The sequence below is a fragment of the Chlorocebus sabaeus genome, chromosome 12 (assembly GCF_047675955.1).
Source record: "Chlorocebus sabaeus isolate Y175 chromosome 12, mChlSab1.0.hap1, whole genome shotgun sequence".
Lineage (NCBI taxonomy): Eukaryota > Metazoa > Chordata > Mammalia > Primates > Cercopithecidae > Chlorocebus > Chlorocebus sabaeus.
The window spans coordinates 99,248,687-99,274,622 of NC_132915.1; the positions used below are offsets into that span (position 1 = coordinate 99,248,687).

The 25,936-nt window shown below is 40.4% G+C and overlaps 1 protein-coding gene across 10 annotated transcripts in view; it reads right to left on the reverse strand.

Moving 5' to 3' along the window:
- DENND1A (DENN domain containing 1A) overlaps positions 1-25,936 on the reverse strand; it is a 543,199-nt gene that overhangs the window by 507,582 nt on the left and 9,681 nt on the right. The gene's annotated exons all lie outside the window — the stretch shown is intronic.

Below are 25,936 nucleotides of genomic sequence, written 5' to 3' on the forward strand. Positions count from 1 at the left end.
CACTTTGAGAGTTTCCAGACTGTGGTGCAAGGAGGGGGAACCTAAGCAAAGTCCAGCAAACACCTGGAACTGAGAGACAGAGCTAAGCGTCCAGGGAAACCAAGGCAGTTAAGTTTGCAGCACAGTGTGCTAGAGTGAAGAGAGCTGCACAGAGAAAGAACTCCAGAGATCTGCAAGAGCCCCCTCAAGTATAAGTACCGATTAGCAAATGTATGTGAGGAAATAACTTAAGCCTGCACAAAGAACCGTGCAAAAAAGATTACAGGTAGCAGCGGCTGGTACTCACACAGGGTTAGAAATAATGCCTATTCCCCCAGCCAAAGTGGAAAACTCATAGTTCATGGTGCATTGGATAGAGTACACAGTAGACTATTACCTTAGAAATGGGGACTAAAATTCTAGGTTGCCTAGTCTAGCCCTAGACTGAGCACAACTCCAATCCCACTTTACAAACCTTAAAAAGCAAGACTTGGAAGGAGCACATTATTTCAAAGTAACATAGACAAAACATACGAAACAATGGTTTTTAAAACATTAGGCAACAAAGTGCACCAATGCCTTGAAAGACGGAAAAGAACGAAGTAAGCCTATGACTGCCTCAGATTACTCCCCTGAGGAAACCCAAGAATATTTATAAGAATACAAAAACAGAGGGAGAGCATCAGGGTAAATAACTAATGCATGTGGGGCTTAATACCTAGGTGATGGATTGACAGGTGCAGCAAACCACGATGGCACACAATTACCTATGTGACAAACCTGCACATCCTGCACATGTATCCCAGAAGGGAAAATAAAATAATATCCCAGCACTTTGGGAGGCCGAGGCAGACGGATCACTTCAAGTCAGGAGTTCAAGACCAGCCTGGCCAACATGGTGAAACCCTGTCTCTACTAAAAATACAAAAATTAGCCAAGTGTGGTGGTGGACACCTGTAATCCCAGCTACTCGAGAGGCTGAGGCAGAAGAATTGCTTGAACCTCAGAGGCAGGGGTTGCGGTGAGCCGAGATCGGGTCGCTGCTCTCCAGCCTAGGTGACAGAGCGAGATGCCATCTCAAAAATAAGAAAAAGAAGAAGAATAAAGAATAAGAATAAAGAATGATCTTGGCATGGTGGCTCATGGCCCATGGGCATGGGCATAGTGGCCTGTAATACCAGCACTTTGGAATGCTGAGGCAGGCAGATCACTTGAGGTCAGGTATACACTACAGACCAATATCTCTCACAAATATAGACACAAAAGTCCTTAACAAATTATTAGCAGACAGAATTCAACCATGTTTATAATGACCCAGAGAGGTTTATACCAGGGATGTAAGATTGGTTCAGTATTTGAAAACCTATCAATATTATCTACCCTATTAACAGGATAAAGAAAAATCACAAATTACGTCAACTGATGAAGAAAAAAAGCATTTGACAAAATTCATGATAGAAACAGAAAACTAGACATCAAGGGGATCTTCCTCAATCTGATAATGGACATCTATAAAAAACCTACAGTTAACATCATACTTAATGGTGAAAGACTGAATACTTTCCCTCTGGGATTGGGAACAAGGCAAGGGAACTCATCATTCTAATCACACTGGAGAGCCTAGCCAGGGCAATAAGGTAAGAAAAAGAAATAAAAGGAATATGGACTGAAAAAGAAGAAACGAGATTGTCTCTATTTACAGACAACTTGATTGCCTGCGTAGAAAAGTCCTTAGAATGAAAACTGAGGTTATTTCATTCTCTTTCATCTGTCTACAATTCTTCCATTTCCATAGAACATCTTTGCCGGAATTTCTCCTTGGACTCCTTCCCTAATGGTGTCCTAAGCCTAAACCGTAGATTTGGATTGCTAAGGACATACGAGACCTAAAAAGCACAGTCATAATGTGAAAAATTGATAGGTTACGTCAAAATTAGGAATATCTGTTCAAAGGAAAACTTTGCCTAAAATTGAAATATTCTGTTCAATTATTTCTTCTGTGACTTGGGAAAAATCATCCAGTAGTATTTAATTTTAACATCAACTCACAGAACACCAATGCTTTTTAGGAACACAGCATAAGAATTGCTACAAAGCCTCCATAGCTAAAGTGCAAAATAAAAGAACCTCTCTGCTGAAAAGAAAAAAGAAAGAAGACCAGGAGTGTACATCTGGCAAACTGAGTCAATCAGAATCCAGAACCGAGTCACAGAGCTGGAGTCAGTCATTTGTCTGGCTCTGGAGCTCAGGTCTATAAATCCTGTCATCAAAATCACCTAAGGAACTGTTATGAAATACAAAAATAGGTCCCAAGATTCTGATTCAGAGGGTCTGGGGTGGGGACAGAAAAAAAAATTAAGTTCCCCGAGTGATTCTGGTGCATAACTATCCAGGTTTGGAAACCACTTAGTTAAATAACATTGCTTAAAACTAAAAAGGGATCAGTGTTGTGCCATGTACAACAGGAAGAGCTCATTGAGAGAAGGGAGGGAGACAGGGAAAAGCCAGCACGAGAGTTTGTGTGGTTGATCCCTGAGAGCCTAGCATAGCCTAGAGGCTGTGGGGGTGCTTAAGAGACTGACTGTGCAACCTCAGTTCCCGGGTGTCCAGATCCAGGCTCTAGGTGACCTGCCATGATGCCCATTCAAGTGTCTGCTCTCTCCTTAATACAAAGGTTGCTAACCAACAGGAAAGCATGACCTTAATTTTCCTTAAGATTTTCAGCTATGGTAGGTCTGCTTACTTACCCAGGTAAACAATAAATGCTTATTTCTAATTCAGAACATCTTTACTTTCCACATACTTTACCCCTGCTCTAGGTTTACCAATAGACGATATTAACAACAACTATTAAAACCTATCACTACAAGGAAAGGCATCTCAGAATACCTAATCCGTCCAAGTCCAGGCCCTCAGGTGCTCTGAAAGAGCTTCAAGCCCAACTGCAGGAACAAAAAACAATCCACAAATGCACCCAGTAACCCTTCAGAACACAGTCAACATTAAAGCCAAGAATATATACTGTCAAACAGCAAGAGGTATAGTTGAAGAAGCATGAGATCTGGAATGGTGAAAACTGCTTGCCCTGGTTCTGGCACTAAATTGGCTGTGCACCTCTAAGCAAGAAAGGAGAGACAACAGTGGGCTGGGAGGTCTGAAACATGGGCACGTGTTGACTGTCTGGAGCATAGCTTTAAAGATTTCCCTCTCTAGATCTAATTAAACTAAAGAGCTTCTGAGGCCGGGCGCGGTGGCTCAAGCCTGTAATCCCAGCACTTTGGGAGGCCGAGACGGGCGGATCACGAGGTCAAGAGATCGAGACCATCCTGGTTAACACGGTGAAACCCCGTCTCTACTAAAAAATACAAAAAACTAGCCGGGCGAGGTGGCGGGCACCTGTAGTCCCAGCTACTCGGGAGGCTGAGGCCGGAGAATGGCGTGAACCCGGGAGGCGGAGCTTGCAGTGAGCTGAGATCCGGCCACTGCACTCCAGCCTGGGCGACAGAGCTACACTCCGCCTCAAAAAAAAAAAAAAAAAAAAAAAAAGAGCTTCTGCACAGCAAAAGAAACTACCATCAGAGTGAACAGGCAACCTACAGAATGGGAGAAAATGTTTGCAATCTACCCATCTGACAAAGGGCTAATATCCAGAATCTACAAAGAACTTAAACAAAAGTACAAGAAAAAATCAAACAACCCCATCAAAAAGTGGGCAAAGGATATGAACAGACACTTCTCAAAAGAAGACATTTATGCAGCCAACAGACACATGAAAAAATGCTCATCATCACTGGCCATCAGAGAAATGCAAATCAAAACCACAATGAGATACCATCTCACACCAGTTAGAATGGCAATCATTAAAAAATCAGGAAACAACAGGTGCTGGAGAGAATGTGGAGAAATAGGAACACTTTTACACTGTTGGTGGGACTGTAAACTAGTTCACCCATTGTGGAAGACAGTGTGGCAATTCCTCAAGGATCTAGAACTAGAAATACCATTTGATTCAGCCATCCCATTACAGGGCATGTACCCAAAGGATTATAAATCATGCTGCTATAAAGACACATGCACACATAGGTTTATTGCGGCATTACTCACAATAGCAAAGACTTGGAACCAACCCAGAGGTCCACCAATGATAGACTGGATTAAGAAAATGTGGCACATATACACCATGGAATACTATGCAGCCATAAAAAAGGATGAGTTCATGTCCTTTGTGGGAACATGGATGAAGCTGGAAACCATCATTCTGAGCAAACTATCGCAAGGACAGAAAACCAAACACCGCATGTTCTCACTCGTAAGTGGGAACTGAACAATGAGAACACTTGGACACAGGGTGGGGAATATCACACACTGGGGCCTGTCAGGGGGTGTGGGGGGGAGGGATAGCATTAGGAGATATACCTAACGTAAATGACGAGTTAATGGGTGCAGCACACCAACGTGGCACATGTATACATATGTAACATATAACAAACCTGCACGTTGTGCACATGTACACCCTAGAACTTAAATTAAGAAAAAAAAAGTGGGTTTCAGTTTTTAAAAAAAAATGGTGGTGCCTTTGCACTCATTGTCAAGTTTTTGTTACAGATTAATTTTTCCATAAATTGAACCAATCAGTAATTTTAAGGTTTTGTTTTTTCTAAATGTAAGAGTTCAGATTACATTCTATTAAAATTTTGCCCTCAAAAAAAAAAAAAAAAATTTCCCTCTCTAGGACCCAATTTGTTCATCTCTAAACAGATCAATATGAAAGGTCTCCCCAGTTCCAACATCCTGTGGCTCTTCCAACATCCTGTGGCTCTATCCTTCTAAATCTCTCTCCCCACTTGTAAAATAGTAAGTCAGATTATAAGGATTAATATGAAGGTTCACAATTCCTGCATCAAAACATTAACTTAGATCAATACCAACGCCACTGTCCACATTACAACTGGTAAGTTATTTGTCCTGAATGTCAGTTCAACAAGTAACTTAAGTGGACGCCTGTAGTTCCAGCTACTTGGGTGGCTGAGATGGCAGGATCACTTGAACCAAGGAGTTTAGGGCCGTACTGCCCTATGATGATGATGGCACCCATGAACAGCCACTGTACTTCAGCATGAACACCATAGTAAGATTCCATCTTCAAAGGAAAAAAAAAAAGACAAGTAACTTAAATGAAGACATTCAGTCAGTTGCTCTAGGGCAGTAGTTTTTAGTGTTGGGCCGATATGTCTCAGAGGTCTTGCGAGAACAGAAGGGAAATGAAAGTAGCCTACCCCATAGACCTACTTTTAGTGTTTTATATGTCCACATTTCAAATAACAGTCCCTCTAACAAAAGTTTCCAAAGCTTTAAAAACAAATGTGATTCATAGAACACAGTATGTACAGGATTATATGTTTAAAAAAAAAAATGATTCAAAGAGCATTATACAAACAAAACAAGATAAACATTTAAGATAGGTATGATTATCATCCAGTTTATCAATGAAGAAACTAAGGAACAGATCAGTTAAAGCCAAACATTTAGGAAGTGAGACAGCTGGGACTAGAACCCAGGCAGTTTGGCTCCGGAGTCCGTGTTCCTAACTACTATGCTATAGCTCAGCATTCTACTACATAGCTAAAAAAGAAAGACAAAAACACAATGTAAACCCCCACGGCTCCCAAATGCATTCAAGAGTAAAAAGATAGTCATTATGACATGCGACGCAAGACTATTTGCAACTTAGCCTCAGTGAGACCAGACCCATCTGCTTCATCTGCCCACTACCCCCTACCAACCCACATGCCCCCACATTTTAGTCATGTTAAACTTATCATCAGGCCTCAGTCACTTACATGCCTTGTATATACATTTGTCACTTATTGCACTATTTCAGAGGGGCCGGCACTGTGCTGAGCTTAATTTTATATATAGCACCTCACTTTATCCACATGACATATTGTGAGGTAGGGAGGATCTATAGCACTTCACAAAAGTAAGAATCTTCTAGAAATTGAATTGCTTGCCCAAAGACAAATACCTAGTAAGGGGCAGTGTATGAACTCAAGCCCAGGTCTGTTCTTACATCAAAGGGCATGCTCTTGATCATAATTCCCCACCTAAAATGTGTTCCATCTCCTAACAATGTCCTGTTTATTCAAGATGCATCTATAACAGTGCTTGGGAAGTAGCAGGCATTTAAGAGATATTTGCTGAATGAACGGAAAGTGAATGAACAAATGCCTCCTCCTCTCTGGAGGCTTCTCTCACTCCCTTACAAAGCTCAGTGCTCTCTCCACACTGTCATAAAACTGGTTTCAAAGTCCTATTATGAGGCTTCCCAGGTGGTATTCTATGCTTTCTACTTATATGTACATATTACCTACTACACTGGGAAGTTTGTTTCACTTCACCTCTGTATTCCCAGACCCCTAACAAAAGGCCTGGTTTTTAAACAAGCGCTTGGTGAATTTGTTAACTGAATGAAATTCCCTGAGGAGAAGAGAGATGAGTAAGTGACTCATGATTCACATTAAAACTTCTTTTTCCTCCAGAAGTAAACAACGTTCAGAACTGTGATATACTCAAATGTGTGCTCTATAAATATTGCTAGGTTTCAACTATCATCCGAGGTATCTAAATTTAACTCATTCAACACGTATTTATGAGTAATCTAAACACACACAGATAATGGCTCCTAAGGAGCTTACAAGCAAGTCAAGAAGACAAAACATAAAATGTAAACAGTCAAATATGGGCTGTTTGAAATCAACAGAGATAAATGACTGGCTGCCGCGAATTGATAAAACAAAATGCTGTGGGTTTGCAAATGGAAGACATCATTCTGAGCTAAGGTTGTGGTCCTGATTGTCGGCGGACAGGATGCAATGAGGCTTTTTATAATCAGTAGCAAAATGAGAAAAATGGACAATACAGTGTGCTTTCCATATAAAGGTATTTAATTCAACTATAAAAACTGTCCTTAATTAGCCATCTTGTTCCTCCTGCCTTTCAGATATGAAAATGCAATTTCTTTTCAAAAATAATGGTGACAGGAGATGATCATTTTTATGTAACTCCACAAAATTTGTTTTTAAGTCTGTACTTTAAAACATTCCAAACATTTGGGAACCAGGGAGCTACAGCATTCAAGAGAAGTACCATGAAGGGGTGAAACGTGATTATTCACACTGCAGAATGAACTGGGTTTGGCTAGGTGGACAGGAGAGGGGGGATTTTAAACAGGGGACACATGCTGAGCAAAGTACAGAGGTATGAACGCTCACATAGAGACTGGAGAATGCTAGCAAAATCAGCCTGATTGAAACTTGGAAACATTGCAGCTGGAAGTTCTTTCTTTTTTTTCTTTTTTTTTAGAGACAGGGTCTTGCCATATTGCCTGGGCTGGAGTGCAGTGACTATTCACAGGCATGCTCATAGCACACTGCAGTCTTGAACTGCCAGCCTGAAGCAATCCTCCCACTTCAGCCTCCCAAGTTGCTGGGACCATAGCTGCATGCCACTTGCAAATTCCTATGTGGCAATATGTCATGCTAACTAAGTATCTTTCAGATCCTCCACTGAAAACTATAAATAATGGGTTTTTCCATCTTCTCAAATAAATACATTGACGAGCTTGCAAGAAAATAACCAAGATTCGTTCAGGTGTGGTGGCTCACACCTGCCTGTAATTCCAGCACTTTGGGAGGCCAAGGCAGGTGGATCACTTGAGGTCAGGAGTTCAAGACCAGCCTGGCCAACACAGTGAAACCCATCTCTACTAAAAATACAAAAAATTAGCTGGGCATGGTAGCGTGTGCCTGTAGTCCCAGTTACTTGGGAGGCTGAGGCAGCAAAATTGCTTGAACCCAGGAGGTGGAGGTTGCAGCGAGCCGAGATTGTGCCACTGCACTCCAGCCTGGGTGACAGAATGAGACTCTGACTCAACAAAAAAAAAAAAAGAAAAGAAAAGAACAAAGATTCTGACAAGGAACTAAGTGAAGATAGGAACCTAACAGGGTTACCAAAACACAAAAACTCACTTTCTCCTTGAAGACATTTATATGTATATAGTCCAATGCAAGCTCCATTCTCCCAATCTAAGGGGCTCAAGGAATTCAAGACAAAATGAACATTCAGCCTAAGGAGAAAAGTGAAACAGACATCCCTCTCCCACCATTTAAAGTGGGATGACCAAAGTGATGAAGAAAGAAACCCACCCACATACATACCCATCTCAGGAACTGTCATAAAAACCACTAGCCTCATAACTCAGCACTGAGAAAGAAAGGGAAATTTTTCCACCAGTTCAAACACAAGCAGTCCTTCACAAGGGATTGCTACTGAGTGGTCAAAAAAACCTCAACAGGCTGGGCATGGTGGCTCACATCTGTAATTCCAGCACTTGGGTAAGCGGAGCCAAGGAGTATGAGACCAGCCTGGTTAACAGAGCAAGACTTCAGATCCATCAGAAAAAAAAAAAAAAAAGTAAAAAAATTAGCAGTGCATGGTGGTACACACCTGTAGTCTTGGCTACTCGGGAGGCTGAGGCAGGAGTTCAAGGCTGCAGTGAGCCAGAATAGTGCCACTGCACTCCACCCTGGGCAACAGAGTGAGACTCTCTGAAAACAAACAAACAAACAAAAAACCCTCAATCCCAGAATTTAAATTGAAGTGGTCCCAAACTAAGAGTGGCTTTAAGACACTAACAAAAAAATATGTAAATCTTCTCTGGAAAAATCCACTTCAAACTCAGCTTCAAAATTTTTCTCACAGAAAGCTCCAAGAAATATGAGCTCACTGGCAAAAATCAGAAAACCCTGGGGAAACAAGGCCCATAAATAAGAACCTCAGAAATAAAAGATGGGAGAGTCAGACCTTCAAAGACTTCGGGTATTAGAATTATGGGAGACAGAACATGGAATATTTAATAAGCTTAAATAAATTTTAAAAAGATTAAAAATGAGTAAAGAGTAAGAAACTATGACATGACCAAGCAAAATTTAAAAAGAACAAAATATTTCTCAAAATAAGAATGAATAACTCAACAGATGACTTAAAAGCAGGAAAGATACAACCAGGGAGAGAATTCATGAATTTAAAGAAATGATGCAAAATAGAGTTCAGAAAGAAAAACAGAAAATAGAAAACAAAAGCTACACAAGATAGACGCAGAAAGTAAAACATTAAATCAATAATCTGGAAGAGAAGAGGATGCGGCACGGCCAACAGCTGTTTTTAATACTCTAGTTATCTCTTAAGATTTCTACCTTAATTTCATTCTTGGTCTGAAAATATCAGAGAACTTTCCAGAACTAACAACAGATACACATTCACACATTTAAAAGGTCCAATGAATGTACAGCAAAATACATAAAAAGAAATCTAGAAGTGCTGGCTCCCAGTAACAGGCACACTCCACCCTCTCTCTCCACAACGATAAAATACTTCGATAAAACCAGGGCAGAATTCATGGAGCAGCTATTTGAGGAACCTAGAAAGTAGAGTAGCAGATGAATTGGGGTAAGAAGATTCTAATTAAAAATACCACCGAACCAGTGGTGTGTACGAGTTTGTTCCTCTAATATCACTCAGCATAGACTCAAGGCAGCCCAAATACTGGACGTGAACATCAGCATGAATAACTTTCAAGAGAAGCTGTCTAGTTCAGGCTCAAGGAGTGGAAAAGAGGCAGCAGCCTACAGGTACCTAAAGCATTGAGTGAGGGAAGGAACCTTTCCCTCCAGTCAGAGGAAGTGTGGCCTTAAGAGGATAGGGCAATCCCCTATTACTTTCTTTTCTACTCTGTCCTCTCACTGAAAAGCCCAGACTACATATACAATCATGGAAAGTACACAGCAGAGCAGGGTTAAATAAAGGGAGCCCCAGGGAACTGAGGAGACAGCAAGAGAGGGGAGTTCAAGAAAATTACCTCAGAAAGCTGGGTTTGAACTCCAGGGCTCACCTCGGAGCCCACCAGCAATGCATAAGGGTCTGGCCCAGTGCAGTGGCTCATACCTGTAAACTCAACACTTTGGGATGCCAACAGAGAGGATCACTTGAGTCCGGGAGTTCAAGACTAGCCTGGGGAGCATAGCATGACCCAGTCTCCACCAAAAACTTAAAAATTAGCCAGGTGTGGCATTGTGCACAGCTACTTAAGAGGACTGCTTGAGCCCAGGAGTTCAAGGCTGCAGTGAGCCACGGTTGTGCCACTCCACTCTGGGCAACAGAGCAGGACCCTGTCTCAAGGGGGAAAAAAAAAAAGGTCCACAGGTCCTCTTCTTCTACATACATACATCCTCGTCAACATCTGAAATTGTCTTTTTTTTTTTTTTTTTAATTTAAAGGTGGGGTCTCAAAGTCCTGTATCCTTGAGCAATTCTCCCACCTAAGTGTAAGCCCTGTGCCCAGCCCAGACTTTGTAATTTCAGCCATTCTATTGGGGGTGTAAGAGCTTTCTCACTGTAGTTGTAATTTGCATTTTCCTAATGACTAAAATGATGCTGAGCATTTTTTCTTGCACTTATTTTCCATTTGTATATCTTCTTTGATACTCTATTCAAATCTTTTGTCCATTTTTCTTGGATTGCCTTATTGAGTTACAAGGGTCTCATATGTACATATGACATGTTTTATTTTTTATTTTATTTTTTGAGACAGGGTCTCACTCTGTAGCCCAGGCTGGAGTGCAATGGCATGATCACAGCCTACTGCAGCCTCAACCACCTGGCTCAAGCAATCCTTCCCCTTCAGCCTCCCAAGTAGCCAGGACTATAGCCGTGCACCACCACGCCCAGCTATTTTTTTTTTCTTTTGTAAAAACAGTGTCTCCCTATTTGCCCAGGCTGGTCTCAAACTCCTAGGCTCATGCAGTCTTCCCACCTCAACATCCCAAAATGCTGGGATTACAGGCATGAGCCAACATGCCTGGCTAACACATGTTTTACATAAAGGTGGAAATGGAAATAGAAAGAACCGGTCAAATGCATGTGTTCTTTAGAAGTCTGTGGTTTGTCTTTTCATTTTCTTAATGACAAGTTTTGAAGCACAAAAGACTTTAATTTTGATAAAGTTCAGTTTATTCTTTTACAGTGTGCTTTTTGTGTCCTACTTAAGAAGGTAAACTTGACAGCACCTTATCAATAGATCAGAGAGATAAAATGACATGGAAGGTATCAAAGATAATTCCTAGATTTCTGCTTTAGATGAATGAATAAATGGAACACCTTACTGAGACTGTATCTCCTCACAGGACATCCATAACCCACCATTAAACCAAATCACCCTTTCTGGATTTCCACTTCCACTGACTTCCCAACAGCATTCTACAATGCTTAACTCTGTCTCTTCTATTCCCCGAGGCTCAAACCTTGAAACTCACTTCACTATATTCAGCCTGAAAACAATTCGTATTCAACCATGCCAAAATTTCCAAATCTCTACACTTCTTCCTGGTGATAAATGGCAGCCAATAATTATTGAGAACCATGCTAGGTGTCAGGCACTGTGCCTCTCTTCTGTCTACTGCATCTTTCTCCTCAGCCTATCATTAGTTTACACTCAACCAAATTCATCCTCCTCAACCTCAATCCCAGTTCTCCCTCCTGACTCACCAGTGTCTGTGAAGGGTCTTATGCGTCCCAAATTGGAAACCCTGATATCATCACCTTTCACTTCAGCTTCTCCTTTCTCCCCCATATTCAATTCATTTAATGGTTCTCCAACTATCCTACCTTAAACGCTGGAGTTTTGGAAGCTAGACAAAGGTGCCAAAAATGGCCTTTTCCCAATTTGCATGAAAAAATAAGGTAATATAATTTTAAGTTTTCTTACCACAAATTTTTCTTAAACCTTTCTCACCTGCTACTCCCTGTCTATTCTGGAATGTAATATAAAATAATATCTGATTTAGGGAAAAAAATGTAGTTTAAAGTTTAATATATAAATATTTCATAGTATTCCACAGAATACCATGACTTTTAGGTACTTCATCACCTGAACATGCTTGAGCACCACTGAACTAATAATTTGCAACTTATATTCCTGCTAAATTGTTCTTTCCTGTGCAATGTGAAACTTTTCCTATGAGGAAGTCAGACCAAGGTAGGAAAGGTCAGACCAATTTGCCTGAGAAAATATTAAAAAGTAGGTCATCGGGACACTATAAATTTCTTTCTCCTCAATTCCAGGCTATAACTACTTATCCGTGGTAGCAAAGAGAATAACCAGCTTATAGGTGGAATAGGAATAACTTTCAATGATCACTGTAAGAATAACTGACCTTGTATTCTACTCACAACAAGTGAGACAGCCTAAGCTATATTCACCAGTTAAACCAGCACATTCTGGATTGCCATTCTCTTCTGATTATCAGTATTTATACCATAGATAAAGCACAACATTAACCTAAGAAAAATAACAGAAATATCAATATTTATACTCTTCAAGGAGATTGCTAAAGCCACATGATTTGGGGATTAACAGTTATAATCATGATTTGGGGATATAAACAGTTATCTGGAACCATCACAAACATAAATCCTGGGAGTTAAACATATAAATAGACTACTGATTCTATTCTTTTAAGAACAAAACCCAGTCAACACCAAACTGCATCACTGAGATAAACATTTATGTAATTATGCAATATACAGCAACTGAGTGCCACTATGTGCCACATACAGTGCAAGTCACTCAAGGTTTAACAGTGAGCAAGATGCTCACAGTACCCGACTTCATGAAGCCCACACACTATGAGAAAGACAATCAAAGAACACTGACAGTCAGTGCTGATAACAAAGTGCCTTCAAGTGCGGCAGAAAGGGTAAACGGGATGCTCGCTGAAGGGTTCAGCCAGAGCTCTAATTGAGCCAAAACCTAAAGAATGAGCAGAAGGTAACCAAGGGTATCTACACGTGTGATTAAGGTAAGAGGTGAGGGGTGCTATGAATGAGGCTGTGGTCAGACTAGCATGGAAGACAAAATACACTCAGAGTCACACCGATCTGGGCTCCAGTCGCAGCTCCACCACACAAACAGCCTAACATCACTGACTTCAGTCGCTTCATTTGTAAAGGGCAATGATAACAATACTTACCTCATAGGATTATGGAGAGGATTAAATAACATAATGCTATAAACTTATTCGTTCCCCACTTGATAGCTCTGTGATCTTGTGCAACTGGAAACTTCTCTGTGTCTTTCTCATCTGTAAAATGGGAATCTAACAGTACCTTCTCCATAGGGTTGTTAATAAGGATAAACTCAAAGAATAAATGTGAAGATTTAACGAGACAACAAATATAAACCATTTGGAATAAGTTCTAATGTTCAAAAGAGTTCAATAAACTTTGGTTATTTAATTTCTGTTATTTTTATACTAACAGACAGAGTTGAGGTCTCAAAGGGCCTTAAAGCCATGTTAGGTGTATGGATTTTAATCTGGAAGCGTGGAGAGCAGCTGAAGGGTTTTAAGCAGTCAAGTGACATGATCAAATTGGTCTTCTGGAAGGCTCACCCTGGATACTGTACAGAGACTGGACTGGAAGAGTCAAAGTGGTAGAAAGAGCCCAGTCGGAGGAATTATAGCCATTAAGGTAGGAGAAGATGGTGCCCTGGACCAATGGAACATCAGCAGAGAGATGAGTGCATGAAGCAACAAGGCTAGATATTTGCATTTAGGATGTGAGATGTCCCCAACATCTTACAGACTCTTCCCTCTCTCCTGCCCTCTACCCTCCTACTAAAAACTCGTGAAGCTTTCATTCCCACTATCACCACACTCTGCAATTCCCAAACTATAACTTTAGTTTCCACTCTGTCGTGAGCTTCATTCAAGTCTAAATGTCACCTGCCCCTGGAAAGCTCCTCACACTTAATATAGCCTAAATCAAAGCAATCATTTATTTCCCCAGAAAAATCTCAATTTCCCGATTTTTAATCCTAGTTCCATCACTTCTTTCTCTCAATCACCCACATCTAGAGTCCTCATGATGTGGTTGTGAAGACCTTCTAATCTTCTGATGCTACATCTTGACAATTCTCACTGACACCTGGACTCTTAAAATAAAGGCGATGTCTGCCTGTAATCCCAACACTTTGGGAGGCCAAGGCGGGTGGATCATGAGGTCAGGATATTGAGACCATCTTGGCTAACACGGTGAAATCTCGTCTCTACTAAAAATACAAAAAAAATTAGCCGGGCGTGGTGGCGGGTGCCTGTAGTACCAGCTACTCAAGAGGCTGAGGCAGGAGAATGGTGTGAACACAGGAGATGGAGCTTGCAGTGAGCCCAGATTGCACCACTGCACTCCGGCCTGGGCAACAGAGCGAGACTCCATCTCAAAATAAATAAATAAATATAAATAAAGGCTATGTCATGTAAAGTAAAAGAAAATATCCAGATATTGGCCCTCATGACTTCTCTTCTATAATAACAGGTTCATTTGTCTTCTACCTTCAGTCATTTTGCCCTTCAGTCCTGGTTATACTCATGTTTCACACACATGTACACATACACACACACGTAGAGAGAGAGAGAGAGAGACTAGTACATACGCAGAGCTCCCGAATCTCTTGAATTAAAATTAGTTACATTGGTTATAATAATTACACATAAAAAGTTAAGTGAAAGTAGAGACAGGAACAATTCTAACAGAATGCACTCTAGAAATTTCAGCTTATTCTGTAAGGCAATAAAGTTCTACCTTCATATTGCAAATGCCTGCTAGTCACTAGGAATTCAACTGGGAACAATGGATATAAACCAGTTCTTCAGCCACAGATCTGAGAAGGGGATCTGACCATCACTCGCAAGCACAAAGAACAGTGCCCATGGTAACCCATTCAATCACCTGTGGCAAAACTGCAAATCTAGATAGAGCTCTCCTTGCTCAAGAGAGCAAACAAAAAATAAAAGATCTGTCAAAAAATATTGCAAATGAGAGAAAAGCGTCATCATCTCTTGGAAGAAGAATATGTTTCTGAAAAAGATTTAAAAACATGCTTCAGGAAACTGACATCCTTAAATAGAACAGAAAAAAAAAAAACACCATCTCTATAAAACAGGAACAAAAAGCTGCAAGGAAGAGAACAAGACAAGTAACAACAGCTTTTAAAAAAAAAAAAAAAAAAAAAGGCCAATGTAACCTTGATATCAAAATCTGACAAGATAATTATGAAAAAGAAAAATTGCAGCCAAAATCTCTTATGAATACAGATGTAAACATAAAACAAACAAAATATCAGTAAATGGAATATAATATCCAAAAAAGAATAGTATAACATGACCAAGTGGGTTTATCCCAGGAATGCAAGGCTGGTTTAACATTTGAAAATAAATGTAATTCACTACATAAAACTGGAAAAAGGAAAAATTATAATCATCTCAAGAGATGTAAAAAAGGCATTTGGTAAAATTCAACATCCATTCATGACAAAAACTCTCAGCAACCTAAAAATGGACAGAAACTTCTCAAACTTATCAAGGGCATCTAAGAAAAACAGCTATCAATATACTGGATGACATTGATGAGATGGTAAGATACTGAACACTTTCCTCTGAATTCAGGTATAACAGCACTATATCTGTACTCATTGAACCTATTCATATCAGAGGTCTTACCCAGTGAAATAAGGCAAGAAATAAAAAGTATAAAGATCAAAAACTAGGACGTAAAACTGTCATTCACAGAAAACCTGACTATATACATATAAAATAAAAATAACCTAAAAACATCATTAGAATTAAGTAAATTTAGCAAGGTTGCTGGCTACAACTTCAACATACAAGAGAAATCTACCATATTTCTATACACTAGTAACAATTAGAAAATGACATTTAAAAAGCAATGCCATTCACAATAGTATGGAAAAAAAAATCAAAGACCTACGAATAAATCTAACAAAAGATGTTCAGGACCCTGCACTAAAAATTACAAAATGCTGCTGAAAAAAAATTAAAGATATATAAGGAGAGATATGTCATCTTCATTAACTAGAAGACTCAATATTGTTAATATCAACTCCCTACAAATTAGGGATGCAATGCAATTCCATCAAAATTGTGGAATTTCACAAGCTGATTATAAAATGTATATGGTCATGCAAAGGACCTAGAATAGTCCAAACAATCTGAATAACAAAATTGAAAGAATTCCAGTATTAAATAACAAGACTTACTTTAAAGGTACAGTAATTAAGATAGCATGGTATTAATGCAATGGAAAGAACCAAGTCCAGAAACACAAACATATACCTGATTTACAAGAAAGATGCCACTGAGTGGGAAAAGAATGTTCTTCTTGATAAATGTTAAGTCAATTGGACAACCACGTGGGGGAAGAAAAGGAATTAACCTTGATGTATAACTTACATCATACATAAAAATTCATATGAAATGGATCACATCACAGAACTAAAATTAAAATGTAAAACAAAGCTTCTAGGATAAAACAAACAAAAGTAGATTCATGGCCTTTGGTTAGGCAAAGATTTCCTAAACAGAACGCATCAAAAAGTAAAGAAAGGAAAGGATCAATAAAATAGACTTAAGATCTCTTGTTAATCAAAAAGCACTATTAAGTGGCCAGGCCCAGTGGCTCATGCCTGTAATCCCAACACTTTGAGAGGCTGAGGCTGGCAGATCATTTGAGGTCAGGAGTTCAAGACCAGGCTGGACAACATGGTGAAACCCTGTCTCTACTAAAAATACAAGAATTATCCAGGCTTGGTGGCACACACCTATAATCCCAGCTACTCAGGAGGTTGAGGCATGAGAATCACTTGAACCTGGGAGGCAGAGGTTGCAGTGAGCCTAGATGAAGCCACTGCATTCCAGTCTGGGCAACAAAGTGAGGCTCTGTCTCAAAAATAAAACAAACAAATGAAACAAAACAAAAACAAGCATTATTTTAAGTGTAAAAAGGCAAGCTGCAGACTGCAGAAAGATCTTTGTAATACTTATGCCTGACAAAATACTCACATTCAGTAATATAAAGAATGCCTACCAATCTGTAAGAAAAGAACAGACAACACAGTGAAAAACAGGAGAAGACCTGAATAGGTATCTCACAAAAGAAGATATCCAAATGGCCAAAAAGCATATGAAAAGGTGCTTAACAAGAGTAGTCAGTCATCAGGGAAATATAGATTAAAATCACAATGAGCTACGAAAACATGACATTAATGGCTAATAATATGGCTAAAAGACTAACAATATAAAGTGTTGGATATGAAACAAGTAGAACTGTCATGTATAGCTGATGAGGTATGAATTGGCACACAATTTGGAAAACCGTCAGCATCTACTAAAGCTAAACATATTTATAAATTTTGAACAAGCAATTCCAATCCTGGGTATAAACCTAACAGAAAGGAACATTTTTGTTAACTGTAAGACATCTATAAGAATATTTGTAACAACTTTATTCATAATAGCCAAAAATGGGAACCAACTTAAATACCTATTGATAATACAATGGATAAATAGAGGCATATTGGCATAATGGAGTACTATGGAGCAATGAAAAACAATGAACTACAGTTAGGTACAACAACACAGATGAGTTCTACCAACACAATGTACAGCAGAAGAAGCCAGACCCATGAGTATATACTGCAAGATTCCATTTATATGAAGTTCAAGAATGGGCAAAATTGCTACAGTGATAGAAACCAGAATAGTGATTATTTTTTAATAGGTATTGACTGGAAGGGGAATGCAGAGCCTTAGACTATGCTGGAGATATCCTGTATCTTGATCTGGATGGTGATTACATGAGTATATAACCATTAAAAATTAATCAAGTGGTATCCTTAAAAATCTGTGTACTTTTACTGCATATAAATGATACAACAGTAAAAAATTTAAATTTAAAAATATGTGTAATGGCAGAAGAAAATCTATATTAAAAATAACAAAAAACTCCGCACATTACATATAAGACAAACGTAAGATGATTCTGAAAGGCAGAGAGAGAAGCAGAACAGCTAGTGACTTCAGGACCCAAGGAGTGAGCACAGATGAGTTCCCTGGGTTTTTCCTTGCCTCGTATATTACATTGTTGGAGCCAGAGAAGTCAGTAACCTGGAAATACCAATTGACGCAGACCCAAAAATGCTTGAACAAAAGCCAGCTTTCTCTAGCCAAAGGACCAAAAAAGGGAGCTAATAAGTCAGAAAACTTTTAAGAAAATACTCACCAAACACCACAGAAAACCCTGTCATCCCACCCTCACCCAAACCCACAAAGGACAAGGAGAAAGCCTAGGTTTCTGGGCTGTGATGAGGAACCCCATCCAGCCCACCCCTGCCAGAGTAGTGCTACAGAAAGCTAAGGAGGGAGCTGGGGATTGCATCATCCCCCACCAGGCAGTAACAATAACCCCATCAATGTGGTTTCAGTGGAGACCCTGGACTTCCACACCCGCCCCCCAACCCTGGCAATAACGACACTTCCCTTCCCATATCCACTCGGATGGTGTCAAGGAGACCTACCAGAAACTAAGGATTTTCATTACTTCCCAGTGATGAAATGGGACAAGACCACTCCCCTCCACCCCGTGGTGTCTGTTGAGTCCCCAGTGGGAGCAAGAACAAGGCATTACCCGACCCAGCCAGGCAGGTTTCCCTGGAGGCCTACTAGGGAGCCAAAACTCCCACCCTACAGTGTGGTAACGGAATCCTTCACCTTGGATGTCAACGGAAGCAGAGTAGGGAACCTGAATGTACACCCCAACTTTGCAAAAGCAAGGAAGAATATCCTCCTTCCCTTCCAGAGCAGTGTCAGAGGAAGCCAGACAGAAGAGAGTTTAAAAAAAAAAAAAAAATCTTCAAAAGTTCAGCAGGAAATTTTGTCAAACCAGAACTCCACACCCATACAAACTACTCAGCCCCTGTGAGAAAGCAGACATTTTTCAGATGTGCAAGAACTCACAGTTTACTCTCTATGCACTCTTTCTGCAAGGGTGCTACTGTGGCTGTCTCCTATAAGAACCTGAATATGTACTCCAGCGAACAAATTAAAGCAAAATGATCACACAGCCAGCAAATAATCAAATCAACCTTGAAAAGTGATGAGGGGATATTCCAGGGTTATAACAATAGAGCTGATTTTATAAGGATTTAACAGGAAGGTAGGAGGGAACCATCAGGGATACAGGGAAGCCTGGATAAAACTGCAAGTATAATTTCAAGTGTGGAAAAAATTAAGGATACAATAAAAGCAAACAATGCAAGACGGAAAAAAAGACTTAAGAAACTCTGGAAGAGGGAGAAGAAGAGAAAGGATACTGCTTTAAAAAAATCGAAATCCAGATACGGACCTTTATTTTCCAGTCTCAGGTACTTTCTGCACTGGAGGCAGCAGTGCAGACATGCTCAAGTCCAAGAACCACATCACATATAACCAGTTCCAAAATGGCACGGAAATGGCATCGATAGGCCCTGATCATAAACATACCCTTTAAGCGGGTAGAACCTTAGTTCTTAAGGATCATGCACTTTGCCAAGAAACACAAGAAGGGTCAAAAAAACCCAGGCCAATAAAATGAAGACCATCAAGGCCTTTGTCAAGCTCAAGGTCTTGAAGGGCACCTGTGTTGGTCTGTTCCTGCCGTTGCTATAACGAAATACCTGAGACTGGGTCATTGATAAAGACAAGAGGTTTAATTGGCTCATAGTTCTGTAGGCTCACAGTGCTGGCATCTGCTTCTGCAGATGCCTCAGGAAGTTTATAATCATGGCTGAAGGTGACAGGGAGCCAGCATGTCACATAGTGAGAGTGAAACAAGGGAGGGAGGGAGAGGAGCCACACTCTTTTAAACAACCAGATCATGAACTACTAGAGCAAGAACTCAGTCATCACCAAGGGGATGATGCCAAGCCATTCATGGGGGACCACGCCCACGATCCAATCACCTCCCACCAAGCCCCACCTCCAATACTGGGAATCATATTTCCATGTGGGATTTGGAGGCGACAAATATCCAAACCATCTTAACCTCAGTCCCAAGCTCAGGAGCCATGCTGATTATGACATCATCAGGTGCCAGGTTCTGCTGGTCAAAAGCTAGCACCCAGGCCAAGGCCCCCGCAAAGGCTACAAAGTAGAGGTTTCCATCCTGCCAACATGAGGATGAAAGCACTTGTATGATCTCCTGGGATGCTCTCTCTACAGGGCTAGTGTACAAATAATTTGCTGTTTTGTACAAATAAATGTAAACTTATCCATATATGATGCCACAGACATTTAGCATAATTTTCAATTCTGAATGGATTGTAGGAAAAATTACTGTGACCCTGATGTTAACATTCTCCTTCAAATGTGATGAAAATGTTGTTTTAGCACCCTGCCCGATCTAATGGAGTTAAATACTTATATTTAAATATTCATAATAGCATTCCACTTTTATAATTAACCTAAAGACAAATCATAGAAGACTTGATTCTGGTCATGGATCAAAATTTAAGTGACCATGTAAATGTAAAAGCATAGCTTCGAGAAGGTAGAAGGAAGAGCTAGGGTAATACCCTTCCCCTTACAAAGTGTGAAATCAAAAGAGTGTTGAGGGTTAATGGAACAATAAAGAGGTTTAAATTAATAACCATTATAAAAATTAAAGTAATACAAAATAGATAAAATATCAGATAAGTAGAAGACAGAAGTACTATAAAGTTACTATCTTTCATTTCAAGGAGTCAACAGATACTGTCTAAAGTTAATTAACAGAGAGAGATTTATCTATGGTTATGAGTTACCACCAGAAAAACTAAAAATGGGGTCAGTTAATAAAATGGGGTCTCCAAAGAGTGGGACTGGGGAAGAATAGGGAAGAGGATTGTTGCTTATCACAGGCTCTTATGAAGTATTTGATTCATTACTATATATGTTTGTAATTTTGCATGCATTTGTAACCGATAAAAATAATTTTTAAAGTTTGACAAACACACTCTCCTGATGAAGCTGTATGACAACAAGCATTCTCATGTGTGGGAATATGAATTGGCACAATCTCTATGGAGGAGTATTTGACAATTCTAGCAAAATTACATACAAAATTACCCTTTGACCCAAATTCCACTCAGAAAAATCTATCGCAATGGTATAATGGTAAAAATACAAAAAGGTGCATACACAAGACTATTCATTACTGCACCACTTGTAATAATAAAAGACTAGAAGCAACCTAAATGCCCATCAGCATGACACGGGCTGAACAAACCATGGTCCACCCATCCAAGGGAGTACTGTTGCTGTCCCACAGAGAAATGAGGAAGATCCCTATATTCCCTATATTTTCCCAGGAGAGACCTCTTTACAGGATATATTATAAAATGAGAAAAGTTAAGGGGAGAAAAGTACACATGGAATGCTATCACTTATCTGAGGGCCTGGCAAGAGGAGATGTGAATATATCTATGTATTTGCCTTTTTTTAATTTATTTTTATTATTATTATTATTATTATTTTTTGAGACAGATTTTTACTCTTGTTGCCCAGGCTAGAGTGCAATGGCACAACCTTGGCTCACCACAACCTCCGCCTCTCGGGTTCAAGCAATTCTCCTGCCTCAGCCTCCCAAGTAGCTGGGATTAACAGGCATGTGCCACCTCGCCTGGCTAATTTTGTATCTGTAGTAGAGATGGGGTTTCTCCATGTTCAGGTCAGGCTGGTCTCGAACTCCCAACCTCAGGTGCTCTGCCCGCCTCGGCCACCCAGAGTGCTGGGATTAAAGGCATGAGCCACTGTGCCCAGTTGCCTTTTTTGTTTTAATGAAAGGACAAATGAAAATCTAAAATCAAACTCGGTACCTATGATAGGGAGGGAACACAGCGGTAGGCAGGGATAGAAGTTAGACTTGTGAATATGCCTGTTTTGTAGCTTTGGCTTTGAAACAATATAAATATTTTAAGTAATTGTCTTAAAAATCAAATTATTTTTAAACAGTAATTCCAACAGATTAAAAGAAAAAAATTATAAAAACCTAACTATGGGCTGGGCACAGTGGCTCCTGCCTGTAATCCCAGCACTTTGGGAGGCCAAAGTGGGCAGATCACTTGAGGTCAGGAGACCAGCCTGGCCAAAAAAGTGAAACCCTGTCTCTACTAAAAATACAAACATTAGCTGGGCGTGGTGGCAGTTACCTATAGTCCCAGGTACTCAAGAGGCTGAGGCAGGAGAATCACTCAAACACAGGAGGCAGAGATTGCAGTGAGCCGAAATCATGCCACTGCACTCCAGCCCGGGCAACAGAGCAAGACCCTGTCTCAAAAAACAAAACAACAATAACAAAAAAAAATCCTAACTTTGTATTGAGTTGGTAACATAACCACAGAGAAAAAAACTAATTCTACTGACTTTAAAACAGTAATTTGACTGCAGTCCTAGTGAAATATATCCTAAGGACCAAAAGAACTGCCAAGTTTTAAAAAGCCAAAAACATAACTATTTTCAGTAATCACATTGTTGATGGTAATGTTGGTGCTGCTGTTGAGCTGTCTAGGTACTGTGGGATAAAGCAAAAGAGTAATGGTGTTGGTGTTGTTGGGAATCAAGACTTTTATATATGTATGGGAGATTCCAATGTAAAGGTGATGAGGTTAAATAAAACTGCTATAGTCTAGAACTGGAAAAAGCAATATGAACACATAATGCAATTTACCTTTAAAAATACACACATGTATTTCCAAATTCTGACCCCTGGAGAATCCTAGAAATTATGACTGACCTGGTAGCAAACCCACCCCATCTCCAAAAGTCCTAAATCCCAGGCTGTGATTTCTAATACTATTTCCCACCAAAAGGAACCCGGACTCCTTAGAGAAACACTGGGTCTGGAGCAGGAAACACAGAAGATGAGCCTGGAACACTTTGTCATACAAAAAGGCAAGGGAGCTATTAGAAACTACTGGGATCCTGGCCGGGCGCGGTGGCTTATGCCTGTAATCCCAGCACTTTGGGAGGCTGAGGCGGGCAGATTACGAGGTTAGGAGATCAAGACCATCCTGGCTAACACGGTGAAACCCCGTCTCTACCAAAAATACAAAAAAAAATTAGCCGGGCATGGTGTCGCGCCCCTGTAGTCCCTGCTACTCGGGAGGCTGAGGCAGGAGAATGGCGTGAACCTGGGAGGCGGAGCCTGCAGTGAGCAGAGATGGTGCCACTGCACTCCAGCCTGGTCAACAGGATGAGACTCTGTCTCAAAAAATAAATAAAAAGAAAGAAAAGAAACTACTGGGATCCTGTCAAAAGGACTTCAGAGTTCACTTGAAATTCCCACTGGACAGGCCAGGTGCTTGTGGCTCACACCTGTAATTTCAGCACTTCGGGAGGCCAAGGCAGGCAGATCACGAGGTTAGGAGATCGAGACCATCGTGGCTAACACGGTGAAACCCCGTCTCTACTAAAAATACAAAAAATTAGCCAGGCGTGGTGGCGGGCACCTGTAGTCCCAGCTACTTGGGAGGCTGAGGCAGGAGAATGGCGTGAACCCGGGAGGAGGAGCTTGCAGTGAGCTGAGATCGCGCCACTGCACTCCAGCCTGGGCGACAGAGCGAGACTCCATCTCAAAACAAAAGAGAAAAGAAAAGAAAAGAAATTCCCACTGGACAAAGATAAGACTAATTAAACATGAGTGAGGGCAATAACTATAGCAGATTGAAGTATAGCAAGTAAGTTTAAATACATCCATTTAAAGTGACACTGCCCTCTCTCAAAAATTAGTTACCTTTGGAAAATGTTTAAAAAATTAATAAAATCAAGCGTTTACCCTGGCTTTCCTATATGAACTGTATCTCAGAGCAACCAAATGGTTGATATGGACAAGGTTTCTTTTTACAAGTATCCCAGCTAGTATGAAGAAGAAGTGATAGAAATAAAATATCACCATTTTATAACCTCTAATTAATGAACAGATGAAAGACAGATAATCAGACATAATGTACCTCCTGATTGAAGTACCTATCACCACTTTTAAAATATTCTTGCCAAGAAAGTGAACTTGAATCTCATCAAGTCATTTAATCCAACTACCAACATGTAGGAAATAAAGGGGACAGAGGAATACATTAAATCTTAAGGATGCAACAGAAATCATATAGAACAAATAATCTACTTCTTCAAAAAATCAACAGCATGGGGGAAAAAGACAGCAAATATCAACCAATTGCAATGTATGAACTTCACTGATTCAAACGAATCCACTGTTTTTTTTTTAATTTGATATAACTGAAAAACTTTGAGCACTGACTGGATATTTAATAACATTAAAATTTTTTTGACCAGGGACAGTGGCTCATGCCTGTAATCCCAGCACTTTGGGAGGCCTAGGCGGGTGGATTGCTTGGGGTCAGGAGTTTGAAACCAGCCTGACCAACATGGTGAAACCCTGTCTCTACTAAAAATACAAAAATTAGCTGGGCATGGTGGTGCACACCTGTAATCCCAGCTACTGGGGAGGTTGAGGCAGGAGACTCGCTTGAACCCAGGAGGCAGAGGTTGCAGTGAGCTGAGATCACACCACTGCACTCCAGCCTGGGCAACAAAGTACAACTTCAACTAAAAAAAAAAAAAATTAAAATTTTTGGTTCTTTTTAGGTGTGAGAATGTTATATTTTTTAAAAAGAAAATCTACCTTTTGGAGACACATATGGAAGTATTTAAGAATGATATGACATCTGGGGCCTGGAACGGTGTGGCTCATACCTGTAATCCCAGCACTTTGGGAGGTAGAGGCGGGCAGATCACTTGAGGTCAGGTGTTTGAGAGCAGCCTGGCCAAAATGGTGAAACACCATCTCTACTAAAAATACAAAAATTAGCCAGGCATGGTGGCACACACCTGTAATCCCAGCTACTGGGGAGGCTGAGGCACGAGAATCACTTGAACCTGGGAGGTGCAGGTTGCAGTGTGCCAAGATTGCACCACTGCACTCCAGCCTGGGCAACAGAGTGCGACTCTGTCTCAAAAAAAAAAAAAAAAAAAGATGATGATATGACAACATCTGGGATTTGCTTCAAAATAATCCAGGACTGGAGAGCAGGGGCAGGAGTTACAGTCAGTCATCTATAAATAAAACTAGGTAAAACATAAATTAAGTGTTGAAACTGGTTGATGGGAATTTGGGGGCTCATTATACTATTCCACTTTTATAGATGTTTAAAATTTTCCAAAATAAAGTTCAAAAATAGGTTCAACTACCAAGATAAAAAGGAATAAAAAAATCACTTTAAGGCCAGGCACATTGGCTCAAGCCTATAATCCCAGCACTTTGGGAGGCCGAGGCGGGCAGATTACCCGCCAGGAGTAATCTGCAGTCAGGAGTTTGAGACCAGCCTGGCCAACCTGCAAAACCCCTCTGTACTAAAAGTATGAAAAATTAGCCGGGCATGGTGGCAGGTGCCTGTAATCCCAGCTACTCAGGACGCTGAAGCAGAGGAAGCTTGAACCCAGGAGGTAGAAATTGCAGTGAGCCAAGATCGTGCCACTGCACTCCAGCCTGGGCAACAAGAGCAAGACTCCGTCACAAAAAAAAAAAAAAAAAAAAAAAAAAAAAATCACTTTAAAAAGACTGAGCAGCAGTCCTTGGCCGGGCACAGTGGCTCACGCCTGTAATCCCAGCACTTTGGAAGGTTGAGGTGGGTGGATCACAAGGTCAACAGTTGGAGACCAGCCTGGCCAATATGGTGAAACCCCGTCTCTACTAAAAATACAAAAAATTTAGCCAGTCATGGTGGCACATGCCTGTAATCCCAGCTACTCGGGAGGCTGAGGCAGGAGAATTGCTCGAATCCGGGAGGCAAAGGTTGCAGTGAGCCGAGATTGCACCACTGCACTCCAGCCTGGGTGACAGAGCGAGACTCCATCTCAAAAAAAAAAAGAAAAAAAAATATTAAAAAGACTGAAAAGTAGTACCAGTTAAACAGAGATAAATATAAATTATTTGTATAAATATTTTATAAAACTGAATAG